This window comes from Numida meleagris, chromosome Z, assembly GCF_002078875.1.
Source record: "Numida meleagris isolate 19003 breed g44 Domestic line chromosome Z, NumMel1.0, whole genome shotgun sequence".
Lineage (NCBI taxonomy): Eukaryota > Metazoa > Chordata > Aves > Galliformes > Numididae > Numida > Numida meleagris.
The window spans coordinates 24,963,131-24,976,690 of NC_034438.1; the positions used below are offsets into that span (position 1 = coordinate 24,963,131).

The 13,560-nt window shown below is 40.5% G+C and overlaps 1 long non-coding RNA gene across 1 annotated transcript; it reads left to right on the top strand.

Annotated features, from left to right (window-relative positions):
* Nucleotides 681–6,712, top strand: LOC110390373. Its single transcript, XR_002433726.1, has 3 exons — nucleotides 681–983; nucleotides 5,224–5,273; nucleotides 6,516–6,712. It is a non-coding gene; the product is annotated as an uncharacterized LOC110390373 (long non-coding RNA).

A 13,560-nucleotide genomic window follows, 5' to 3' on the forward strand; every position in this document is an offset into this window, starting at 1 on the left:
TGAATTTCACCGATCCTGCTACTCACAGATTATCTGTCTGGTATCTTTTATTATGCAGGCAATCAATGGTGGACATTTTGTTACAGAGAGGGCCTGTGAAAACCCACTGTCTAATCTTTTTGCTTGGTCATTTAAATAATAGTAACTCAGCTTCCAGTGTTTTATCTCTTTTAATCAACGTTGTCTAATTATTGCTCTAGTAAATGATTCTGGGGAATTGTGCTTGGAAAGACTGAATCCCTCCATGCCGTAGTTGAGAGATATGAAGTCTATTGGAGCATGGCATTTGGGCTAAGGAATTCCTCAGATTCAGATAAACAGAAGGCAGGAGGTATGCCTATGGGAGGAAGAATACTCTCTGCTTCAACTTCCATGCATTTTTGTGGTTTTGTTGTTGTTTTGTCTCTTTCTTTCCTTTCTCCCTATCATCCTGCTCCTGAGAGTTCTTTCCTAAGGCATATAAAGCTGAGATCAGTGTTTAAGTTGGGTTTTTTATGAGTACTGTGCAGGTAGAGTCTGGTTTAGCCTGCTTGACATTGAAACCAATCCCTTCTTACATCTTTTTTCCTTTGCCCATTGTTTCTTCTGACTCTCACCTCTCATAATGTATTTCTGTAACGTACTTCTGCAGATTATCTCAGTCTTGCTCTCTTCTACTTCATTAAAAATATAACTGATAACATAATCTCCTTTACCCTTGACATGCATTTAGTCATTTGTGTGAATCTGCCTCTTCTGGGTCAGATTGCAGATTACAGCCTTCACATCAAGATGTCTACCCAGTCTATGCTTCCATTATCCATTACTTCATTGTTCTTCTGCCTGTTTAAATCCTTATTTTGATCATGCCTTCTACCATAAAACTCTGCACATTCAGTAATTAATATCAGTGATCTCATTCTTTCTCTTCCACCCACCAGATCCCAAGACCCAGCTTTTGATCTCCCCCAGGGGTCTTAAAGAGTTTGGTGGATCCCAGCCAGGTGAGAGAACAAAATCTACCTTTGCTGATCCCTGCAGGAAATGGCAGAGAAGACAATCCATTATTCTGAGCCCTTTCCAGGAATGAACTTATTTGATTTCTCCCTTGTGGTTACCATCTGGAGTAAAAATGATGGATTCTTTCATACAGACAAAACAGAAGGTCTGGCAATGGGGAGACAAATCTCTTCAAAAGCATTGGATCTGTGATTGGACCACAAGTCTTTGATACTAAAAGGGAAAGAAAATTACTGCAGCATATGATCAAGTATTCAGAGCAGGAGAAAAAGCAGGAGGAAGCATGAAAATAGGCCAGCAATTTGCACATCAGGATTTCCCATGAGAGAAGAAGCAGAGAGAATTATTTAAAATAATCTGCAATGCTTTTCTTCTTTGACTTCTTATGCACTTTTCTTTCTTCCACTTTTAATGGCTGGCTCCAGGGCTTAATCTCTATTGGGGTGCAATTTAGGATCTCTCAATTTAGTGCTCTTCTAACTCATGGCCACCAGCATTGAAGGAACGCCTTAGCAAAGTCTATACAAAGCAGTAATGGTATTGCATAGTAAGTGAAAAATCATACCCTTGTCCTCTTCAAAGTAGACACCTCTCCCACCAACACATCCCAACACATACGTAACATTAGTGACTGCTTCTTCTTACTACGTTTGTTTTCCTGCAGGCAAAAGCTTAGGTCAAAACCAATAGTGTCACAAGCAGCCTGCAAAAGAGGTGTCTTTTGTACATATGCATGCACTGTACGTGCACATGCATTCATGTATGTGTCTGCCTATGTAAATATACCTTTAATCATTGGGCTGATCACCCTGTTCACCAGGAAAGAGCTTGAGCTCATTATTTAGTTAAAATACTCTTTCATTCCATCAAAACCACATGGATCTCATTTGCATGGTGCTTTATATCCCCCACCCTGTATGTCTCTGTAACAGTAGCTGCAGAAAAGAACTTCTGTCATTTTGTATTGATGACTAAAGGGTTAGCAGCCATCTAGGGGGAGGAAGAGGGGAAAATTGTCTGGGTAGGCTTACACTAGCCAGTTGACATAACAGCTACTTGGGTGGTATGAGGTTTCTGGGATGTATATGGCCGTTTAGTGCTTTCTTTTGCCAAAACATCTGGAATCCAAAATCCAGTCGTTAGACAGCCACACATGTTAACAAAACAACCGGACAGAGAAAACAGGCTGAAGGGGGAAAAAAAAAAAAACTGTGATAAGGCATCATTGTTACCACTAGGAAATTAGACATGTAAGGTTGTACTTCAAAGCAAGTATTTTTATTATAGCATACTTGAATGGTTTGATTTATTGTGCAGCAAAGCAAGAGTGTAGCAGATATTCTTGCCTCAGAGGGGAAAATACGTTCATTGTCCGAGGAATACACATGCTAAGTAGTTTTGAAAGCAGCCTGCAGATAAGAAGAGAACCTTGTTCCTCCCTGCAGCACCTCTGCTTAAACACACAAAGCAACACTGGGAGAGGCTGTTTTCATGAACACCAAATATCATTTCTGCTCTCTGATACTACAACGTTTTGAATTTGAAAGCAAGTAAAAGATACCATAGGTTTCACTGCAGGGCTGTGAAAATGAGAACAAAAGGTAATGCTTCAGGCATTTACAGGGATGATTTTATCCGAAGAGATAAGTGGAAAAGGTGGCTTTCTCTCCCATTGTGACTGACCCATCTTGCATATAACTGGATAATTGCACAGCCATCCCAGCTGATAGAGATTATGATGACCCTGATGTGTATTCTGCATCCAGTGACAAAATCTCCTTGCAGACCTAGAGGCTTTCAGTTCTGGTGCAAAGCTCACAAGCTTTCACCTCTGAGCCTTTGCTGGAAGGGAAGGAGATGCACAGAGGGGCCTGCTGGGAGATAGAGCCATAGGGATACACTTGCTTCTGCAGCATCCAAAAATCTCATCACTTGGCAATTATAATGCTTTAAGTGTAATCTTAAAAAAAGATTTGAAGAATGTTCATAAACATGTTTCTGAATCCCTTTGTGTAAATGAAACATTTTTATAAGATTAAAATATGGGGAAAGCTGGCACAAAGATTGTTTGAACAAGTGTGCTTGTTATTTCTTTTCCTAAGGTAAGTAAGTGTAAGATTAGGAGACTTAACAACTGTGCTGGTGAGTTCTGAGTGTTGTTTGTTTGAGAACACGAACACATTGCTTGCAAAGCCAGGAGATTGAAATACGGAGGTCTGAGATGAAATGAGCTGAGAGGAATTGAAAAACGTAGGTGGTGCCATAGAGGAAACCTGTCGCAGAGTGTGATTTCTAAAGGCAAGTCTCCTCTAAAGGAGACTTGGGCTGTTCTGCTTCAGTTTCTCCTTCCACTGCTGACACTCTCTGACCTTTGGATGAATCAATTAGCTTCTCTGTAATTCACATAACATTTTTTTAAAAGATGACTTCCTGCTTCACAGCAGGGGCAGGAGAGAAAAGTAGGGCAGAAATGAGCTTTAATTATAAAATAAATAAATAAAAAAATCCATAGTGAAAAATGTTATTGTTTAAAAGCATCACTATAATGTTGGTGACAATCAAAGAAAACATAGAATATTAAAAAAAACCTCATTCCACACTGTACTCAAAGAGCCGTTCCTCTGTGCACGTTTCTGTCTGGTCCTGCAGAGATGGGAGAGAGCAAACAGCGTGTGAAAGTTTAGTCCAGCTGGTGCTTGTGTTGCTGCGGGAGACTCAGAGGCTGCCCTGACAGTCCTCTCATATGATAGCCTGTCTAAGGAGAAGGAACAGAGTGTGCCACGATTCAAAATGCACAGAGCTGACAGGACTAAGGCAAGAAGAGTCCTTTTTTTTCTGAAGGCTAGAAACTTCTTCAATTTCCACATTGTCATAAGTATCAAAAGGTCACCAGCTTGTCTCATGTTACTTTGGGGGAAGCTGGGGGCTGATGGGCTTTGGGGTGGTATGTTTATAGAATCTGACCCTCAGTTTCAGAATTCAAAGGCATTCCTTTTAGCCCATGCATCAGGGAGAGATATCCTTGGAGTCAAAAGATTCATCGTGTGGCAAGAAGACCTGTGAAGGATTGTTTTATTATGAGAAGGACGGGGAGAAGAAGTAGGTGATTTATTTAAGTAGCAGGCAGTCATTCTCAAGGAAGAGAGAGCCTATCTTACTTTCCACATTCTCAGCTAATGAATGAGCCTGGGAAATTGGAGCAAGATCAAAGTTGCTTTACGGCAAAATTGCTGACATTCCTGAAATAGCTGAGAGTTCCTCTATTCACACTAAGTATGAATCAAGTTCACTGACACACAAAGCTCACACAACGGGACCTTCCACTGCGTTGTTACCTTGACTCTCAGCTTATTGCCCTGCCTGACCTCTGCCTAAAGCAATTAAGAAATTACTGCTTCTTCGCTCATTGTTCCCTTCCATATAAAGGTGTTAAAGGTCAAGATGTATTGCCACAAAAATGGAAAACCTTCAAAATGCTAGCTCAAGAATACGCAGTAAAATGCTTAGTTTTCTGTAGGTTGAAAGGGTAAATGATCTTAAAAGGAAAAAAAAAAAAATCAACCCCCAAGGACTTCCAAATCCTATGTGTTCACCAACACAGGCACATCAGCAAGGTGAGGTTAAATTCTGAAAGAGGCTGCTATTAAACTTCAGTATATTAATGTAGGAAGTTGCAAGTCGATATGTGATCTCCTTGTTCCAGTTCCCACTCTGTTGTCCTGCAGCCTGACATGTTAATGAGGTTCAACCCTAGATCCAGGTGAAGGGGTCCAAGTGCAGCCGAGGGCTTTGAAAAGTGCCACTCATGTAAAGGATAGTGGGAAGGATACATAATCAATTATAGGACATCTGCACAATGCTTTCTACTTAATTTATAAAATAATTCTAGTAAACATTTCAGTGTTAACAGTAAACATTTTAACTTCCTGACCTTTTAGAGAGGATCAAGTAATATAAAATGAAAAAGAGAAAAAAAATCCTCCTAAACGAAGGGCCCAGGGAGTGCTTCCCTGCATGCTGATGGGCTGGAAATACCATTTGGGTCCTAGGCCAGTCTGTCCCAGGTCAGCAAGGCTTGCTGGATGCCCTGCCTGATCAATACTAGCACCTTTTATTCCAAAATAACGCATTCTTATTGCCTCAGAAAAGTGGCAACTGATTTTAATGGGGCTCTTGATGGTGATTGCAGCAACAGAACTGACACATTTTTCCTCCACATTGCAGTGGCAGTAAATCACATGAGCAGGACCCACCTTTCTTCTATACTCCACATGGTATGTAACTACTTCAAAAGTTCTGTTGTTAGGTACGTAACTCATTAAGCCTCCAGAGGTTAATGGTGGCTTTCAGTGCACGGTGCTCTGCATTTGTACAGGCATAAAAGACAACCTTATCACTAACTCCCTGCACCTGGCCTCAGAGTTCATCCCTGGGAAGCATTACTTATCTGCTGGTCTCCAAGGTGTGGTAAACGTAACCTCCATCATTTGTCCCACCTTATGGTAGTTTTCTTAATGTTCAGGAAGAGTGCTCTGGAAAATACAATATGCTACAATTTTTACCTGGGTTCCTGTAGCAGTTTTTTGTGGTACAGCTAATGCAGATAATGATTATGTTATCCTTCATCTTGTCATCACTGATGACTTGACATATCTCCTAGTGCAAAGGACAGTAAGGCATATTCCAGGACATATGAAAAAAGACTGATTAGTGCCTTAAGTGATTTAAAAATGGCCGTGAGAGAGACTTTGAAAGACTGAAACCTCATGTAGCAGAAGACCCATGAGAAGTGATTTGTTCTTGCCTTATATAAAGATTATCTCCTGTGTGCTGCATAACATCTGCATGAACCATGGGAAGAAGTGTCCTGAGCACTGTTTGGCAACAGCACGGGTGCTGAGGGGAACGCTGAGCACAGGATGAGGTACACAGCATAAGCAGAGGTGTGGAGGTGCCAGATTCCCTGGGTGTGTCCCTACAATATTGGCTCACTGAGATGCTCCAGGTATCTTGTCAGAGGCAAGGTCTACGTCTGAACACTGACAGGGATGGCTGCAGGGAGAAAGAAATAACAGGCAGTTACTGTCTGCTGGTCTGTTTCTGTAGCAGCAAAGCTAATACAGTATTTTTGTTGTTGTTGTTGTTCTCCTTGAAGTTTTGGTCAGTAACCAGTGGAGTTTGAGAAGCTCTGAGGGTAATAAATCACTTCCTGTTTTCCTGCCATGTCCCTTGCCACCCTAATGCATGGAACTGGGTATGCCTCAGAGCTAGTAGCTAGTGCTATTGGATGTTGCTGTGCCACCCTAAATTTCTCACTTTGGAAAGTGCTTGGGTCCTGAGCTGTATTTAACAGCTGAGTTGGAGGGGAAGCTAGGGGTCATTGATCTCAGGGTCTCAATGGAGGTATCAAAATATTTACTATGAAAAGGCAAGGGAAGTGCAGTAGACCTCTGAGAGTTGTATGGTAGGAATGTAGTCCTGGCCCCGCTGCTGACTTTGTGCTTGACATTTTACAGGCCTGACTCCCTGTTTGCGCTGTCCTTTGTGTGTACACTTCTGAGGAAAAGGGTTCTTGTACACTCTCTATGGAGCACCCAGACCAAAGGGGTCCTGATTCTAGGTGAGCCCTCTGTGAGTCCTTCTCCTACAAACACAGGAGTACACATTTGGGAAGTCTGAAGGAGGTGACATTTGTATTATCATACACGCTGCCTTCGAGGTAGGTGCCAACATTTTAAATTACCCAGTGTGCTATAATAATGATTTCACAAGTCATTATCTCAAAGCACTGACATGTGTGAATGTTAAAAGGAAATCTGATGTCAGAACATGAGGTCTTTCAAAACTTTGATGCTAGAAGGAAATTCTCAGCCTGTGAAGTTTGAGGGGGGTAGGCAGCAATTTTCATTCTAGGGCTGGATGACACTATTTTTTTCAGCAAAGAATAATTTTCTTTCCAACAATTGGTAAAAGTTTGAAAGAGACGTTGAGTAGCAGCTGTGATATGTTACACCATTATCACAGGAATTTCCTACAATGAAATATGTAGTGGCGGGATACAGACAGGTCTATCTGAAAACAGCTGAGATTAGGAGCCTTGTATTGAGACCCTGATCCAAATAGCCTTGGCGTCAGGGAGAGCCTCTCTGTGCTCTGCTGAACAGTCTGCCATGGTGTGCTGGATATAAACAGACCAAAGATCCTGTGCACTTCAGCTAGATGTGCTTCTTTCTTTGAGAAGAGTCATCTGCTATTCAAAAGATGATTTATATAGGATGGTGTCTGGATTTTATGCATAATGGTCTGCATGACTTTTGTGACAGCCTGCATACAAGCATCTTTTCGTACAGTGGAGTCATATACTTGTAAAATGGCAGCTATTTTCATACAGTATCATTTTATTGTGTCCTTCCCAGTTCATCCCCAGTTGTGCAGTGGGACCACTGGGATTCTGCTGTATTGATGGCCTTTGATGTCCTACCAGGCCTCAGAGTGAAATATACTCTGATCACTCTCCCATGGCGAGTTATGAATTGAACATAGGATTTCAAGGGCTATGCTACACAAGAAATCATTTTTCAAGTGTTGAAAGACACTTGGGATCTGTAAAACAGTCACAGCACTGCCTTGAAATTTATATCAGAATGCACTGATGAGTTGGAGAAAGTATAGTACCACTTTGACTTTTTCATGTTGAACTAAATCAGAGGTGTAATTCAGGGTCTGATCTGAAGCCTACTGACGTGAATGGAATAACTCTGTGGTTTTATACGTTGTTTCAGTGGGCTTTGCACTCCTTCCCAGGTGGCATTTTCTCCATATAGCGATTCTGTATATCTCTAAGTGGCAGTTCCCCTTTTCAGCCTTTTGTTTGCCTCCTGTAGTCCGTCTTCTGTTACAAACATGGTTCTGCTCTGGAAAGGGAGGATTACCATTCTTTATATTCTGATTTAATTTGTTGACTTGGGTTTCAGTCCCATAATTGGCTTTGCAGGGGCAAACATTTGCAAACAACAGTTCTTCTGATTGTAAAAAAGGGACTTCCCTTCTAGGAAATCTACCAGATTTTTTTTTTACACTTATGTATTCTTTATTCGGATAAGCACTGTGGACTTTAATAGTACAAACAATTCTGTGTGAAGATAATTCCATCTATGTCAAACATTTCATTGACTTTAATGGTGAAACTGCTAGGTAAAACCATTCTACAAATTCTCCTTATTGGCAGAGCTTCATGGGCCTTAACACATGCTATGGAAAACAATAAGGGTCTTCCTGCAAGGTGAAGTATACTGGACTGGGTCTTTTCCTTGCTCTTGAGACTAGGGTCCTGAGCTTCTGCTTTAATGTCAGATTTTAAAGTGAGCATTAGTACACTGGTGTGCAGAGCAGAAATGGAGCAAATGTAGACTGGATGTAAATTCAGTAATTTGCACGTGAACATCAGGGATAAACTGCTGCACATTCAGTGCCTCTGTTCATCCAGAGAGGGGATGCTGCAGATGGAGCAGCTGCAGCCCCAAGCCCACACGTGGGGAAAGGCCTGCACTCCAGAATACACCTGCTTTCCATCTGAGCATATGCTCTAGCAGGCATCAGATCCTTCTTTATTCTTTGTGAGGAGATCAGGATGCATCTAAAAATAGAAATATTGAGAACAAGAGTGGAAATGCTCTTATTTTTCTATTCAAAAATGCAAGGGATCCATTCATGGAAGGCTATGCCCAATCTGATAGCTGCATTTCAGGACAGCACTAGGAATTTAGAAAGGGAACACAGAAGATTAAAAAGATACCTAAAGATCTGGCAGGTCTGCCCTACAGTGGGAAATGTAGACATAGCTACTTATCTTTTCAAACACAGGGTGAAGATTAAGAGGTGATTTATTGCGCTTGATGCATTCCTAAACAGGAAAACAATTTTCTGATAGGATAAATGTTTTTAAACTAGTAGACAAAGACACAACAAGATTTGATGGTGAGTGGATGATGCTGGATGTATCCACAGAGATATTCATGATGATGGTTGACTGCTGGGATGGTTTCTACAGGAACTCAAGGGATTCACAGTTACTTCAAAGCTGTTAATTCAAGAATTTGAGATGTTCAAAAAATTGCATCATATTTCAGCCACAGGATATGGACAACAACTATTTTCTGTCCTACTAGCTTCAGTAAAGATCTAATGAAACAAAGCATAAACCCTTTACCACAAATGCTGATGACATTTTCTATTAGTTCACCTAATAGAAATAGCAGGGCAATTTGCCTGCAGCTTTTTCCCACTTTGCCCAATTATTAGAAAGAGATACTGTCAGCTCTTACAGCCTTTCTCATAATTATCTTCTTTGCTTGTAACCCTGGCTCTGTTTTCCTGTGGGACAGCTGCAAAATTGAGTGCTACCAGTTTTTTTTTAGATACTACATAATATGTCTCGCTGTAAACAGGATAGGAAATATGCAGTCAGCTCTGAAGCAACCGACTGAGAGGTGATCTGAGAAACAAGGCAAGTCTCTTCTTAACAGTTAACTGTACTTCTTTCTTCAGTGTTGGTCAAGCAAGAATCTGCTGATATTTCATTGTCTGTAATGGCTACCTGGGTGATCTTTCATACTAAACATCTCAGTTAACCTCCTCCATAGGTAAGGATGTGCTTGTAGGCTCCTATTTCATAATATATATATATATATTCATATATATATGAATATGCATTCCCTTTGCTACTCTGTGCAAGATGTAGAAATAGGAAATCAATCATGGGGAAGGAGCTGAGTGATTTTTGAAGGTCTGCACAGTGATCCTTTGCACTCTTATGGCTGTGTAGAAATGACAGGAAAATATATCTTCCCTACCGTACATTGTCAGGGAATGAGAAAGGGAAAGGTTTGCTCTACCCTGACTTGGCAGAATGAAAGAATGGTAATGGATAGTGAGAGTGAGTGGGGACCTACAGCCTTTGTGTGTGGAGCAGTTTTCATAGTATGCGTACTCAGCTGCAAGGCACCTGTCTTCACAGAAATGTCAGTAGAATGTGGTAGACTTTTTTTCTGGTTCAGTAAAAGGTAAGAAAGTATGTTCATTATTGGGCAAGGTGAAAACCTTTCTTTTCTTCTCACCTTTAGTATTTTTATCCAGGATTACTTATTAAGCCAGTTATGACGATGGTTTAAGTGATACAATTTACAGAAAAAGTAATGCTTCTTTATGTAAAGTAATGTGAATAATCATTTGCAAGTACATAGCAAGCTTTGCTCATGGGAAAAGAAATATGCAGTGCACTGTGTGTGAGATCACCATGTGCTAGTAGCATACAGAGTTCTTACCACACTACAGTGGAGGAAAAGCATTGTCCTTTAAAGCTATTTTTCCACCTGATCCACCTCTAAATCAGGTTGGACATTTTTAGGTAGTGTGGGCCTGGATTGTCATTGGAAGAGCTTCTCAGTAGTGCTGAGTATGTGTAACCACTCCTTATTGCAGAGCTCAAAGACTGTTTCTGAATGAGACTCCGGAATAGGAAGGTATAGAGGTGGTTCAGCATAATCGTCTTGTATATGATCCCCATTAAGAAGAGTGTGATTAAAATTAAATGCAGAAGACATAATACTCCTTGGCTTCAAGGAACTACCGAAGAAAACGTGCTGCCAGGAGTAAAATAAACAAGGAAATTCCAATGAATGGAAAACAGTGACTTTAAGAGATAGAGCCAACACACCAGAGATCAGACCTGCTGGAAATTTGGAGGCAAGTGGGCTAGTGGTGATTCACTGTATGTCTGTAAGCAGCAAGATGCAAAAAAAGAGTATGGAGATGTGTCAGAAGTTATCAGACCTTGTTACCATAAAGAAAATATACTTGCTTGATAGTAGGGTTCAAAACATCGGAGGATGTTTCCAGAGAAATATCCAATGATTCACGAAAAAAGCAGCTCTCATTCTCCAGCAAAGAGAATTCTCATTTTCAAGCAAAACTGGAAATCTTGATAATTATTTTAAAATATATGCTATGTTCAATATTCACTTCATTAGTGGGGTTAGTTTTTTGAAGAGTGTGACACCTTGTTAGCAAGTGTTCTGCCAAGAGATAACAATCTCACTAGCTTTACAAAAAATTGGGAAATTGGAAATTACTACACTAATTATTGCACATTTCACAACCTCACAAATATACCATCCTGGAGAAATTTTAAGATAGACTCCGACTGTTTGGTATGTTCGAAGGGGTCTATTTATTTTGAAGCTTTTGCAAGCTCAATTTCTCTTGCTGTTTGCTAAAACAATAATATGACAACATAGTGTGAATATTATCTGAGAAGAATTATTCACATTTTTTTCAATTGTTTAAAATGGTTTTGTATCTCTTTTGTTTCCATTTGCAGTGACACCTGTAGCCGGTAAAAAAAAGTACATTTTAAACTATTTGCCAGAAAAGCAAAATTTAGGCAAGCATTGCAGACTCAAGGCAGAAAGTAGGAATATAATTCAGGATTATGAGTATTCGCAGAAGAAAGCTCATTGGAAATATCCTTTTTGTCCAGTCAGAGCACAGAAAAAAACAGCATTGCTGAGGAAGCTGAGTCCTGAGTATTGAATGATGATATCTAATGGCTTGTTCACAGCCTGTAGGATAAGATTTGCCTTACAGACTTTCCACAATGTACTTTCAAACAGTGACTAAATTATATAATACCATCATTTAAAAACCACATTATTAGTTACTCGTCCAGGTCTGGAAATCGCAGGATCCCTGGAAACAAAATATACAAAACATATACGCAAGTTCTCTTGCTGCTTCTTTTGGAGCTATAACACCCAGGTTTAGAGAAGTAGCAGTATTTGCAACCTTCCATCACATCTCTCTAGAGATCACAAATTTCTAACCTGAGCTGCTATTTCCTAGATGAGTTCCCTTTCTAGAACTTTGGGAATATCCCCTCAGTATTCATTAATGACTTGGAAGAAAACGATTTTTTTAACACACTTCAGTTGACTGCTTGGAAGTGGTAAAAAAAAAAAAGGCTTCAGTAAGCTATTCAATAGCAAGGAAGTAAATCCAGAGGAGAAACTGATTTGTTTTTGGCAGGGGCAGCACTAGACTTTGGTTAAGCATGTGGTTGCCTGGAATACCACAACTAAAGAAGTATGTCAGTATTAGGAGAGATGTGGTTACCCGGTAGTGGTCCTACTGAGTCACTGTTCTTTTAATTTAGAGGTATTTGTTGTTATTCCTCTTTGTAATGGCATGGGAATTGGAAAAACCTATTTAAAAGTAGAAATATAATAGAGAAGGAACTGGGTAGACTGCTGATCGAAGTCTGAGGCAAGTTATTATTAATTCAGATTACGAACACTCCTGAAGGTTGTCACATATATGAATAACTTCAAAATCAACAGACTGAAACCCCCCACAGTCCTTACATTAACTGAATTTCTCTGGAATATAGGCTTTTCTATTGGCACCCTATACACAGCTTGCTCCTGCAACTGTCACCTTCTTCTCCCATGGTTTTCTCCGCCAGAACAAAGTCCTTCCAATGCAGAGTCTGCTGCTCCTAATGACTGCTGCTAGCAGCTTCACTTCCCTCTGGCAGGTCTTGGTGCAGGAAGGCCAGTCCCCAGCTGCTGCTGTAAAACCAAGCGTGATTTGCTTTGGGCAAACACTTTTAGAAATGGATCAAAGTCATGAAACACAAACAGGGTAAAGTTAGCAAAGAGCAACAGTGCTTTCTGGTCAATGAAAACACACAGGCTTGTAGGCACATAAACCTTTCTACGTGTTTTCCTTCTTCTGGCTCCACCTATTCTGCATGTGGAGATCTGATAGGTGAGGAATACCTGAGGTCAGCCCACAAAGCTATTTTCTTTCTCACTCCCTCATGCTTCCTAGCTCCCTATAGCCCTTCTCTCTATTTCCAAAAACACATGCACATGAGGTCCACGTTTCATTAAACCTTTTGAACGAGGTGAAACCAGATGGCATGAATCTTGCCAGAGGGCAAAACTTCAAAAAGGTGGTTATTCACCTCATTTCAATATTGGGCGCATAAATTAAGTACCCACCAATGCCTTCAATTCCTGCAGAAAGTTTTATCTTGCACTTACCAGAAGTAAAATCACCAGCAAGTTTATCTGAATACATAGAACAAGGACAATACTGTTGTGTTGGAATATTTTCATGATTATTTAGTGCATCAGAGCAGCATTATCAGTCAAGCAGTCCCTGAAGATTGTGAATATCTCAAGCAAAATCATGAGCACTTGGGAAGAGAATGCAAAACAAGCCAGGAATAACACAATCTGATTTCAGTAGGGTACAGAAGTTGGGTTTTAGCTACAGAGTTGGAGACTCAGAGATGAAAGCAAGAGCTGTGAGATGCTGCATCAGCAAGATCCCAGCTGCCTCATGCTGTTATCAGCCTCTTCTGGAGACTGCAGAGCTGTTCTGTCAGTGGATGTCCAGAACTGGCAGCCAGCATCACATCCGCTGACATCAGGGTTTCCTCAGAAAGACCCAACAACACTGTTTCCATTTTGATTCTGAAGCATTTTAGATTAATTTTCC